The sequence below is a fragment of the Triticum aestivum genome, chromosome 2B (assembly GCF_018294505.1).
Source record: "Triticum aestivum cultivar Chinese Spring chromosome 2B, IWGSC CS RefSeq v2.1, whole genome shotgun sequence".
Lineage (NCBI taxonomy): Eukaryota > Viridiplantae > Streptophyta > Magnoliopsida > Poales > Poaceae > Triticum > Triticum aestivum.
The window spans coordinates 311,328,151-311,341,394 of record NC_057798.1 but is presented as its reverse complement, the minus strand read 5'-3'; the positions used below and the strand labels follow the sequence as shown (position 1 = coordinate 311,341,394).

The 13,244-nt window shown below is 42.1% G+C and overlaps 1 long non-coding RNA gene across 4 annotated transcripts; it reads right to left on the bottom strand.

The window, feature by feature from the left end:
* Positions 1–310: 310 nt before the first annotated feature.
* Positions 311–5,818, bottom strand: LOC123044813 (uncharacterized). 4 transcript variants are annotated; one of them, XR_006420506.1, is made up of 8 exons: positions 5,351–5,818; positions 5,169–5,274; positions 4,969–5,096; positions 4,380–4,452; positions 2,139–4,288; positions 1,308–1,500; positions 1,160–1,214; positions 311–529 (listed from the first exon to the last, which is right to left on the bottom strand). It is a non-coding gene; the product is annotated as an uncharacterized lncRNA (long non-coding RNA). The 4 variants fall into 4 exon arrangements; XR_006420505.1 differs by having other exon boundaries at positions 1,308–4,288; positions 5,169–5,282; XR_006420504.1 differs by having other exon boundaries at positions 1,308–4,288.
* Positions 5,819–13,244: the final 7,426 nt, after the last annotated feature.

The following is a 13,244-nucleotide window of genomic DNA, read 5'->3' as shown; positions in this document are numbered from 1 at the left end:
ATCAAGAACCATAAGGGTCTATTGAGATGGACTAAATGGTTATATTGAATCAAATACCGGCAAATGGTGCAAGCACAATGACTAAATAAAGGAACAAAAAACTGAAGGAACGAAGAAGAAAGGAACAAAAACTGAACCTAATCAACTGAATGTGACATGAGTGATTTAACTAATGGACAAAATGTACTGCTTACTCTGCTACATTAATGAACAAACACTGAATAACTAAAAGAAACATGATCAAAATGAAACTATGCTTTTCCTAATAGGTGTAGGTCTGCGAGAAATGAAACGCGGCTGAAACTAAATATGAAAAACTACAAGAAATATTAACGATTAAAAGAATGATAGACAATACACAGAAAATATGAAACACGCCCGTGGAAATTACAGAAGTACTCAACACATAGAATAACCTAAAAACTAATTTCAGAGATCACACACACACACACACACACACACTATATTGTCTGTGGCGAAACATGTGCATCAGGGGAGAAACAATAGTCCAGCATTTACGCTTCGCAGGCTGCAATTCAAAGGACAAACGGTAAAGATAATTATCAGTGGTGATAGCACATCAGAAAAAATATTGGTGACATTCCCCTGCATTTGGTAAAAAAATGTTAAGAACAAAGTACGTTAATGGCAGACTTCATGTTAATGAAAATGAAAATAGTGTGTATTCCATATCAAACCGCTTTGTTCTGTAACCTTTTAACTTAACTTCAGTGTGACTTGATCTTGCCATTGATGGCTTTTTTATGAAGTCAGACATGGTGCATTATCTAAAAACTTCACACACAATCTAAAGAAAAGATCATTCTATGAATGCAGATGCACCAATCCATACAGATTTTAAATAACAACTACTATGATGATGCATTCTTTATCAATAAGGCAGAACTGAAGAAAAAAATTAAGTATGCACAAATCAGACACGATCACAACATCATATATATTGAGCGACCATGAACTTCGATACAGACAAAAAAGAAAGATCATGAACAATAATATATATATTTGCTCAAATTTTTGTTTTCAATGGCAAGCAAATAATTTGTTTACTTAGGAAATGATGTTTCATGTCACACACACCAAAGTAAGAAACAGATTCCTTCCTCTTTACTTGTAGAGATCAACAAATTATTGCACTTACCTGATACAATTATTTTCTTTTGTTTGGAGCATTCCCTGTGATCGTCAGGGATATCCTGCAGAACAATACGGAAATCCATCATCGGCAAAAATATCCAGTAGAAATCAAGCACGCGTAATAGGATAATAGACCCAATGTAAGGAGGAACCTTCATGGAGGAAAACATCTCACTGAAGAGATGAGGTCATAACTAACTGATGCACACTTTTGATAATGAGGCTAGACAAACTCCCAAGGGTCTTGGCTCAAAAATCAGAGCAGACGAAGAGAAACTTCTTTATGTCGAGTCCATCTTATCGCACATAAGCTGCAGGTTTGTATGATGAATGCATGTGTTGTTCCTATAATCAACGAATAGAAGGAATAAATGGGTAGCTTAGCAAGCTTAAGTGCAGTTGTCTGGTCTCTAATTCTCATTGGCAAAATTCTAGCTGAGTCTAACAGCTCAAGATCCTTCCCAAACGAACCCATCTGTTTGAGGTTTAAAATGTTAGAATTTAAATAGAGAAAACATCACACTATTCCCTACTAAGATAAACTACAATATCCTTATACAACAGCTATAAATGATTTCTAGGGACAACAGCTAGCAATGTTAAGACTACATGTGTAGCTGAGAAATTTAGTTCAGTTCTCTTGTGACACCTGGTTGAGGTGCTGCTGGATGCTTTCTTTGTTTTAGCAAGCAATTAATCAAGTATAATTCACAAACATTTGGATATCCAATCCAGCCCAAACCTTCAAACAAAAACAAAGCACAACAGAAACACCGAATAGGGTAAACAAATCATGATTATATGGATGGTTTACTTAAATTGAAAATGGATCAAGAAATTATTGACTTTAGACAAGCCTGACAAACAAATCTAATGTAACCAACATGGTGCTTTACCATTCACTTCAAGAAGCAAAAAGTCAAACTATAGCCTATAGCAAACTGAAATCTTTTAGAGTCCAGGATGGGATGCAAGAAATTGACCATTGTTGGCTCCTTGCTCTTCTTGGTCCGGCCGTCAAACAACCTCAGTCTTTCATTAATTTGACCTACTCTTTTCTCCTTGAAAGAATAGACTAACCTACACTTAAGTATTATCAAACAAATTTTCTGAATTGTGTATATGACATCATGCACTAATCTCCCCACTGAAGAAATGCATACATATACTATGTACTGCAAAAAACCACACACATGTCACTTATAAATACAACGGGAAAAGGAATAGTTCAGTTATAGGACCGAAATTCGTCGTACTGATAACACCAATGGTCTAAAGCAGTTCCAGATATGTAAATTATATAACCTCTGCTGCTTTGTCACGGCCTTGAGGACATGTTCTTCTAGTGCAGAAGTCCTTTTGGGGTCAGCCACAAACAAGACGTGTTTGGCACTGTGCCTAGGGCATGACGATTTGCTAGAATAGAAAACAGACACATCAAGCGCAAGCAAGCGGTCTAAGTATAAATCGCTGTTCAATTGCAGTAGCAGTGCAGCTGGAAGGAGACCGTCACTGATTTTTGAAATGAGAGTGCGTGCATGTATACAAAAATGCGATCAGGGAGAAATGAAGCAATAAAATAGCTAGCAGATCAAATAGATAGCATAATTCAGAGCAAATAAGTTCAAGTGCATACCTCGCCTGCTAGTGTTTGGTAACCTATAGCAAGCCTTCCTGAGGAGCAGTCAGCTTGTATACGACTAGACTATCCGCTAAAGATTTTTAAGGATCGGCTAGAGATGCTCTTACATCCACTAACCAATTGGCTGAAAGTTGACATCCTAAATATTGTGGAATACTCCCTCTGTAAAGAAATATAAGAGTGTTTCGCTCTTATATTTCTTTACAGAGGGAGAATAACTTAACTACTCCATAATATAAGCACCACAGCAATGCAGAGTCGGCTGCTACCTTCTACATTGGAAAGAATACGCTATGTAACAGATACTGAAACTGTTCAACAAAATCATCTTTGCCCACTGAGGGATGACGGTCATTTTCAGACATCGAAAGAGTGTGCATGTACATCCATACATATTTACAAAAAAAGTAGAAAATATAATACAACAGAGGATAATCGGATCATTTCTGATGGACACATCGTCGCCAAGTATTAGCCAGTAATGACAAAACTTTAGTCATCATCCTTGAACTCCCTAGTTAGTCAACGAAATTAAGAAACCATCAGACATCTCCTTTGTTCAAGATACATCCATTTATTTGGAATATCGCCACTTAGCCAAAATGTTTGAGCAGAAGAAACAGGTATATTCAATACTTCTATTATCAAGAAGAAGCATAAAAGGCAAGGTCCCCGCATGACAGATTCCTATACAGTGTGAGATACACTTAGGAGCATGAGGCTGAACAAAACATGATGCCCAGCTAAATCCAGAATATTAAGACAAGCAGCGAACCAAACACCAAGTCAGTACACGCAAAGAGGAAAATATGGTATTTCTAGCTAGAAAGGAAATGAGCAAACCCCAAGAAGCAGAACATCAGGAACCAAATGTAAAAAACCATCAAGAAGATCCTCTAATAAATGGCTCTCCTGATATGTACTTTTCCTGAAGAATGAAGAAATCACATGGGATTTAGGACCACTGACCAATACATGAAATAGAAAATGCACAAAATATAAAAAGTAAACAAAATTCCCCATAGAATGAACATCACAATCAGTGGGCATTAACTAAACATGAGGCACACCTAGTGCCCCTCCTGCTGGGCGGCAAGGAAGATGTAGCGGTGTCCTTTGAACCTCTTGCTTAGCTAGGGAGGAGATGGTGGTTGGGCGCAGGAGCCACATGAGATTCAAACCTATAGATGTAGAAAAGCCCCAATAATACAATCGCCAAGATGAGAAATGTTGGTTTGCTTAGAGCACTAAGGCCGACGCGTGAACCACCAACAAAAGTGAAACATGAAACAACTGTGACCAGATGCAAACAACCATGGCCGGAGAAGATTTGGAGGAAGGGAGGAACATGCACTTTCATCGGTGTGAAGAGAAAACCAATAGAGAAGCTGGAAGAAGGCGCAGCGAAGACATAGAACATTAGGAGGCTGAGCAGGAACAGTAGGACAACAATTTAACCTGAACCACACTGAGAAAACATTCTCCAAGATCCTGAAAAAATCCATGTTCAAATATTAGTTGTCCCACAAATGTTATTTTGTTAAGCTAATACAGACTAAATGAAAACAATAAACTAAAGTACCAAATTGGAGTAGCGTTCCTTCACTCATGGTCGTACTGAATTCATATCCTCTTTGATTACACTTGGTTTGTATCTGCAAAAAATAAATGGCAGCTTGGTGAAGATTTACAATATAATGCTTCGAAAAAATACTGCATGCATGTTCTTAAATATTGATTTCTAACTATCGAGAATTGAGATGATCTGCAACATGATCGTCTCCAGATCCCAATCTAATAAGTAGTTTCCAAATAAAAAGAAAACATAGTATGAACATTTGGTTGCTTGGAGTTAAAAAACTTAGTAGTATAAGAGAGGCTTCTCATAGCTCACAAATATCCCGACTAACACCACCTCTTCTCTACTAACACTGCTGCTTCTTGCGTCCAGTAAGAGGAAAAAATACATGTAATAAGATCAATCACTTTCTAGTGAGCTGCACTTAAAATGGATTTATCATCACATCAACTGAAGCAGTGCCACCTTGGCTGGCTTATATTATCCAAAGGCTGTAGCTCCATGTTTCAGTATTTTTTTGAAGTTTATCATACCAAAACATATACCAACATCACCACATGTGGAATTATCATACTTCATATAAAAGTATTACCCTGCACTTCCTCGATGGCTATGTCAAACCCCAAGTTCTTCGAAGGCCCCTATCCACCGCGGCTCGAAGAGACAAATGACAAGCTTCTTCTCAAGCGGCAGTCCACTAATCAAGCATGGTGTTCACAGCTTTGGACAATGATACAAGCAATCAATTTTTGAAATCTAAATGCTCTTTGAACCAGAGAGAGTAATCTTTACCTCTACAATTGCTTGTGTCATCAGTCATCACACACATCAAATATTCTTGGCAAGGGCACATCACACAACATACAATACCAAATCAATCTAGATTCCAAAACACCACCTGGAAAACTTGAAAAAATTGCAGGTCGTCATGGAAAGATGAGAAAAGGGGGAAGAAGAAATAGGAAGAAACATACATGCCTCATAGTCTCCTCCACAAACTGGGAGCTTTCTCCTCCTGACGGCTTCTCCATGGCTCCCTTGACGCCTACGGTGACGTGCTCCCCGCCGGCTCTGAGAAGTCCCCTTGACACATCCACCACCTGGGTCCTCCTTCGCCTGGCTGCTCCACCCCTAGTGCCGGCTTCTTGGTCCTCCCCTGCTCCACTACCCCTTGTTTGAAGACGTGGCCATTCCTGTGGAAGGCCCCTTGTCCGAGGAAGAGGGCGAGGGGCTCCAGCGGGAAGGAGGAAGGAGGAGGAAGGGGGAGAAGGAATGCGGCGGCCGGCGGCTATCCGCCCGAGCAGGAAGGAGGGGAGGGGGTGCAGCGCCTATGGTGTCAAGCGAGGAGGAAGGAGAGGTGTGGCGGCTAGGGTTGGAGCGGGTGTGGGCTCTGGAGCAGCAACGCGGGGAGGATTGGAAGCGGAGCAAGCGCGGGGATTGGGCAAAAGCCTCTTCCACGCGAGTTCGATCGACCCATCCAATAAACGCGCGAGCCCATCAGTCATTGGACGGAAAAAATGACTGCAAGGTGAAATTGGGTTTAACAACATGTAAAGATCCAACGGTTCAAACACTCTAAATGACCAGATCCAACGGCCAATAAAGGCCCGATTGGGGGAGCACCATGGAGGCAAGTTGGCTATCAGCCTTATATGTTTAAATATGCCTAGCTTTGGTTTTAGGATGATTAGATTGCTTGTTTGCTTTGTGTAAAATAAAAACAGAAACTTTAGCTGTAGTGCATGAATTTAAATTTTTAACTGGAAAGTCAAATGGTTCTGATTATTTTTGCACATTACTTCTATACAAATTTTTCAAATTGTCAAATTTGGTTTATAATTTTAGGAGCTACAGAAGTTTGCCAGACTTCCAGATTACTACAGACTGTTCTGTTTTTAACAGATTCTGTTTTGCATGTGTTGTTTGCTTATTTTGATGAATCTATGAGTAGTATCGGAAGGTATGAACCATAGAGAAGTTGGAATACAGTAGATTTAACATCAATACAAATAAAGAATGAGTTCATTACAGTACCTTAAAGTGTTATTTTGCTTTATTACACTAATGAATCTCACAAGTTTCTGTTAAAGTTTTGTGTGGATGAAGTGTCCGAAGGTCGAGGAGCTATCAATATGAGAAGAATAAAGAGAGGCAAGAGTTCAAGCTTGGGGATGCCCAAGGCACACCAAGTAAATATTTCAAAGTATACTCAAGCATCTAAGCTTGGGGATGCCCCAGTTGGCATCCCATCTTTCTTCTTCAACAAATATCGGTATACCTCGGGTTCTGTTTTGTTCACATGATTCGTATCCTTTGTGTTTTTCTTTTTCTTCTAGAACCATGCTAGCATGAGATAGCCCTCATTGATTTATAGAATATTTCATGTGCTTCACTTAAATCTTTTAAGTATGATCTTATAGAATTGTTCTTTGTGCTTCACTTAAATCTTTTGAGTATGGTTTTATAGAATGCTTCATGTGCTTCACTTATACATTTTGAGCTTGGATGCTCCATGAACTTCACTTATACCTTTTGGAGTATGAATAATACTATCATTTAAAGTGGGTTTGGAAGAGTGTCAACTTTAGGAATTAGTGATCCCACTATTTTGGAAGATATTGAATCTTAGTGTGATATTTATGAAAGTGGATTTGGAAGAGTGTCAACTTTAGTTAGTAATGATTACACTATTTCGGAAGAGGTTCCAATTGAGTATGAGAACAAATTTGTTATCCATGATGCCTCTGAAAATTATTATGAGGGAGGAATACGTGCCTATAGGAGTTTCAATAATATTAAGTTTCCTCCCTATGTGCTTAAAGTTTTGAAAGTTATGCTTGTTTTGCCTTCCTATGCTAGTTGATTGTTGTTCTTATAAATTGTGTACTCACAAAGTCCCTAGGCATAGGAAGTGTGTTAGATTTAAATGTGCTAGTCATATTATTCAAGATGATCTCATTGTGCTTTAATTCCTATCTTTTATGTACGCATCATTGAAATCATCATGCCTAGCTAAAAGGCATTAAAGAAAAATGCTTGTTGGGAGACAACCCAACATTTACCCTTACTGTTTTTGTGTGTCTACATGATTAAGCTACTGTAGTAATCATGTTTTATAGCTTTACTGTTTTTGTCAACTTTTATTTACCCTTCATAAGGACCCTTTTCATCTAATCTGCTCCAACTAAAGTAGGAGAGACAGACACCCGCTAGCCACCTTATGCAACTAGTGCATGTCAGTCGGTGGAACCTGTCTCATGTAAGCGTACGTGTAAGGTCGGTCCGGGCCGCTTCATCCCACAATACCGCTGAAGCAAGAAAAGACTAGTAGCGGCAAGCAAGTTGACAAGATCCACGCCCACAACAAAATTGTATTCTACTCGTGCAATAGAGAACTACGCATAGACCTAGCTCATGATGCCACTGTCGGGGAACGTTGCAGAAAATAAAAATTTTCCTACGGTTTCACCAAGATTCATCTATGAGTTCATCTAAGCAACAAGTCATGGGAGAGATGCATCTACATACCACTTTGTAGATCGCGAGCGGAAGCGTTCAAAAGAACGGGGTTGAAGTAATCGTTCTCGTCGTGATCCTATCACCGGAGATCATAGCGCCGAACGAGCGGCACCTCCGTGTTCAACACACGTACGGTCAGCGTGACGTCTTCTCCATCTTGATCCAGCAAGGGGGAAGGAGAGGTTGATGATGATCCAGCAGCATGACGACGTGGTGGTGGATGCAGCAGAACTCCGGCAGGGCTTCGCCAAGCTGCTGCGGGAGGAGGACGAGGTGTAGCAGGGGAGGGAGGCGCCAAGACACAAGGGTGTGGCTGCCCTCCCACCAGCCCTCCTTTATATAGGCCCCCAGGGGGCGCCGCCCCTGGGAGATGCAATCTCCCAAGGGGACGGCGGCCAGGGGGGGTGGAGTGCCCCCCAAGGCAAGTGGTGCCCCCCCCACCTAGGGTTTCCAACCCTAGGCGCAAGGGGGAGCGCACCAGCCCACTAGGGGCTGGTTCCCCTCCCACTTCAGCCCACGGGGCCCTCCGGGATAGATGGCCCCACCCGGTGGACCCCCCGGACCCTTCCGGTGGTCCCGGTACAATACCGGGTGACCCCGAAACTTTCCCGATGGCCGAAACAGCACTTCCTATATATAATTCTTTACCTCCGGACCATTCCGAAACTCCTCGTGACGTCCGGGATCTCATCCGGGACTCCTAACAACATTCGGTTTGCTGCATACTCATATTCATACAACCCTAGCGTCACCGAACCTTAAGTGTGTAGATCCTACGGATTCGGGAGACATGCAGACATGACCGAGACGGCTCTCCGGTCAATAACCAACAGCGGGATCTGGATACCCATGTTGGCTCCCACATATTCCTCGATGATCTCATCGGATGAACCACGGTGTCGAGGGTTCAAGCAACCCCGTATACTATTCCCTTTGTCAGACAGTATGTTACTTGCCCGAGACTCGATCGTCGGTATCCCAATACCTCGTTTAGTCTCGTTACCGGCAAGTCACTTTACTCGTACCGTAATGCATGATCCCGTGACCAGACACTTGGTCACTTTGATCTCATTATGATGATGCACTACCGAGTGGGCCCAGTGATACCTCTCCGTCACACGGAGTGACAAATCCCAGTCATGATCCGTGTCAACCCAACAGACACTTTTGGAGATACTTGTAGTGCACCTTTATAGTCACCCAGTTACGTTGTGACTTTTGGTACACCCAAAGCACTCCTACGGTATCCAGGAGTTACACGATCTCATGGTCTAAGGAAGAGATACTTGACATTGGAAAAGCTCTAGCAAAACGAACTACACGATCTTGTGCTATGCTTAGGTTGGGTCTTGTCCATCACATCATTCTCCTAATGATGTGATCCCATTGTCAACGACATCCAATGTCCATAGTCAGGAAACCACGACTATCTGTTGACCAACGAGCTAGTCAACTAGAGGCTTACTAGGGACGTATTGTGGTCTATGTATTCACACGTGTATTACGATTTCCGGATAATACAATTATAGCATGAATAAAAGACAATTATCATGAACAAGGAAATATAATAATAATCCTTTTATTATTGCCTCTAGGGCATATTTCCAACAGTCTCCCACTTGCACTAGAGTCAATAATATAGTTACATTGTGATGAATCGAACACCCATAGAGTTCTGGTGTTGATCATGTTTTGCTCGCGAGAGAGGTTTAGTCAACGGATCTGCGACATTCAGATCCGTATGTACTTTGCAAATATCTATGTCTCCATCTTGAACATTTTCATGGATGGAGTTGAAGCGATGCTTGATGTGCCTGGTCTTCTTGTGAAACCTGGGCTCCTTGGCAAGGGCAATAGCTCCAGTGTTGTCACAGAAGAGTTTGATCGGCCCTGACGCATTGGGTATGACTCCTAGGTCGGTGATGAACTCCTTCACCCAAATTGCTTCATGCGCTGCCTCCGAGGCTGCCATGTACTCCGCTTCACATGTAGATCCCGCCACGACGCTCTGATTGCAGCTGCACCAGCTTACTGCTCCATCATTCAACATATACACGTATCCGGTTTGTGACTTAGAGTCATCCAGACCTGTGTCGAAGCTAGCATCGACGTAACCCTTTACGACGAGCTCTTCGTCACCTCCATAAACGAGAAACATGTCCTTTGTCCTTTTCAGGTACTTCAGGATATTCTTGACCGCCATCCAGTGTTCCTTGCCGGGATTACTTTGGTACCTTCCTACCAAACTTACGGCAAGGTTTACATCAGGTCTGGTACACAGCATGGCATACATAATAGATCCTATGGCTGAGGCATAGGGGATGACGCTCATCTCTTCTTTATCTTTTGCCGTGGTCGGGCATTGAGTCGAGCTCAATCTCACACCTTGTAGTACAGGCAAGAACCCTTTCTTGGACTGATTCATTTTGAACTTCTTCAAAATCTTATCAAGGTATGTGCTTTGTGAAAGACCTATGAGGCGTCTTGATCTATCCCTATAGATCTTGATGCCTAATATGTAAGCAGCTTCTCCAAGGTCCTTCATTGAAAAACACTTATTCAAGTAGGCCTTAATGCTGTCCAAGAATTCTATATCATTTCCCATCAAAAGTATGTCATCTACATATAATATGAGAAATGCTACAAAGCTCCCACTCACTTTCTTGTAAACACAGGCTTCTTCATAAGTCTGCATAAACCCAAACGCTTTGATCATCTCATCAAAGTGAATGTTCCAACTCCGAGATGCTTGCACCAGCCCATAAATGGATCGCTGGAGCTTGCACACTTTGTTAGCATTCTTAGGATCGACAAAACCTTCCGGCTGCATCATATACAGCTCTTCCTTAAGATAATCATTAAGGAATGCCGTTTTGACGTCCATCTGCCATATCTCATAATCATAGTATGCGTCAATTGCTAACATGATTTGGACGGACTTAAGCTTCGCTACGGGAGAGAAAGTCTCATCGTAGTCAATCCCTTGAACTTACCGATAACCCTTAGCGACAAGTCGAGCTTTATAGATGGTGACATTACCATCCGCGTCCGTCTTCTTCTTAAAGATCCATTTGTTTTCTATCGCTCGCCGATCATCAGGCAAGTCAGTCAAAGTCCATACTTTGTTTTCATACATGGATTCTATCTCGGATTGCATGGCTTCTAGCCATTTGTTGGAATCTGGGCCCGCCATCGCTTCTTCATAGTTCGAAGGTTCACCGTTGTCTAACAACATGATTTCCAGGACAGGGTTGCCATACCACTCTGGTGTGGAACGTGTCCTTGTGGACCTACGAAGTTCAGTAGCAACTTGATCAGAAGTACCTTGATCATCATCATTAATTTCCTCTCTAGTCGGTGTAGGCACCACAGGAACGTTTTCCTGAGCTGCACTACTTTCCGGTTCAAGAGGTAGTACTTCATCAAGTTATAGTTTCCTCCCACTTACTCCTTTCGAGAGAAACTCTTTTTCCAGAAAGGATCCGTTCTTGGCAACAAAGATCTTGCCCTCGGATCTTAAGTAGAAGGTATACCCAATGGTTTCCTTAGGGTATCCTATGAAGACGCATTTTTCCGACTTGGGTTCGAGCTTTTCAGGTTGAAGTTTCTTGACATAAGCATCGCATCCCCAAACTTTTAGAAACGACAGCTTAGGTTTCTTCCCAAACCATAATTCATACGGTGTCGTCTCAACGGATTTAGACGGTGCCCTATTTAAAGTGAATGTAGCTGTCTCTAGAACGTATCCCCAAAATGATAGCGGTAAATCGGTAAGAGACATCATAGATCGCACCATATCCAATAGAGTGCGATTACGACATTCGGACACACCGTTACGCTGAGGTGTTCCAGGCGGCGTGAGTTGTGAAACGATTCCACATTTTCTTAAGTGTGTACCAAATTCGTGACTTAAATATTCTCCTCCATGATCCGATCGTAAGAATTTTATCTTTCGGTCATGTTGATTCTCTACTTCATTCTGAAATTCCTTGAAGTTTTCAAAGGTCTCAGACTTGTGTTTCATCAAGTAGACATACCCATATCTACTCAAGTCATCAGTGAGAGTGAGAACATAACGATATCCTCCCCGAGCCTCAACGCTCATTGGACCGCACACATTGGTATGTATGATTTCCAACAAGTTGGTTGCTCGCTCCATTGTTCTGGAGAACGGAGTCTTGGTCATTTTGTCCATGAGGCATGGTTCGCATGTGTCAAATGATTCATAATCGAGAGACTCTAAAAGTCCATCAGCATGGAGCTTCTTCATGCGCTTGACACCAATGTGACCAAGGCGGCAGTGCCACAAGTATGTGGGACTATCATTATCAACTTTACATCTTTTGGTATTCACGCTATGAATATGTGTAACATTACGTTCGAGATTCATTAAGAATAAACCATTGACTATCGGGGCATGACCATAAAACATATCTCTCATATAAATAGAACAACTATTATTCTCGGATTTAAATGAGTAGCCATCTCGTATCAAACAAGATCCAGATACTATGTTCATGCTCAAACTTGGCACTAAATAACAATTATTGAGGTTTAAAACTAATCCCGTAGGTAAATGTAGAGGTAGCGTGCCGACGGCGATCACATCGACCTTGGAACCATTCCCGACGCGCATCGTCACCTCGTCCTTCGCCAGTCTCCGCTTATTCCGCAGCTCCTGCTGTGAGTTACAAATGTCAACGACACCGGTATCAAATACCCAGGAGTTACTACGAGTACTGGTAAGGTACACATCAATTACATGTATATCAAATATACCTTTAGTGTTGCCGGCCTTCTTGTCCGCTAAGTATTTGGGGCAGTTTCGCTTCCAGTGACCCTTCCCCTTGCAATAAAAGCACTCAGTCTCAGGCTTGGGTCCATTCTTCGACTTCTTCCCGGCAACTGGCTTACCGAGCGCGGCAACATCTTTGCCGTCCTTCTTGAAGTTCTTCTTACCCTTGCCCTTCTTGAACTTAGTGGTCTTATTAACCATCAACACTTGATGTTCTTTCTTGATTTCAACCTCTGCTGACTTCAGCATTGAGAATACTTCAGGAATGGTCTTCACCATCCCCTGCATATTGTAGTTCAACACAAAGCTCTTGTAGCTCGGTGGGAGCGACTGAAGGATTATGTCAATGACCGCCTCGTCCGGGAGGTTGATCTCCAGCTGGAACAGGCGGTTGTGCAACCCAGACATTTTGAGTATGTGCTCACTGACAGAACTGTTTTCCTCCATCTTACAACTATAGAACTTGTCGGAGACTTCATATCTCTTGACCCGGGCATGAGCTTGGAAAACCATTTTCAGCTCCTCGAACATCTCATATGTTCTGTGCTTCTCAA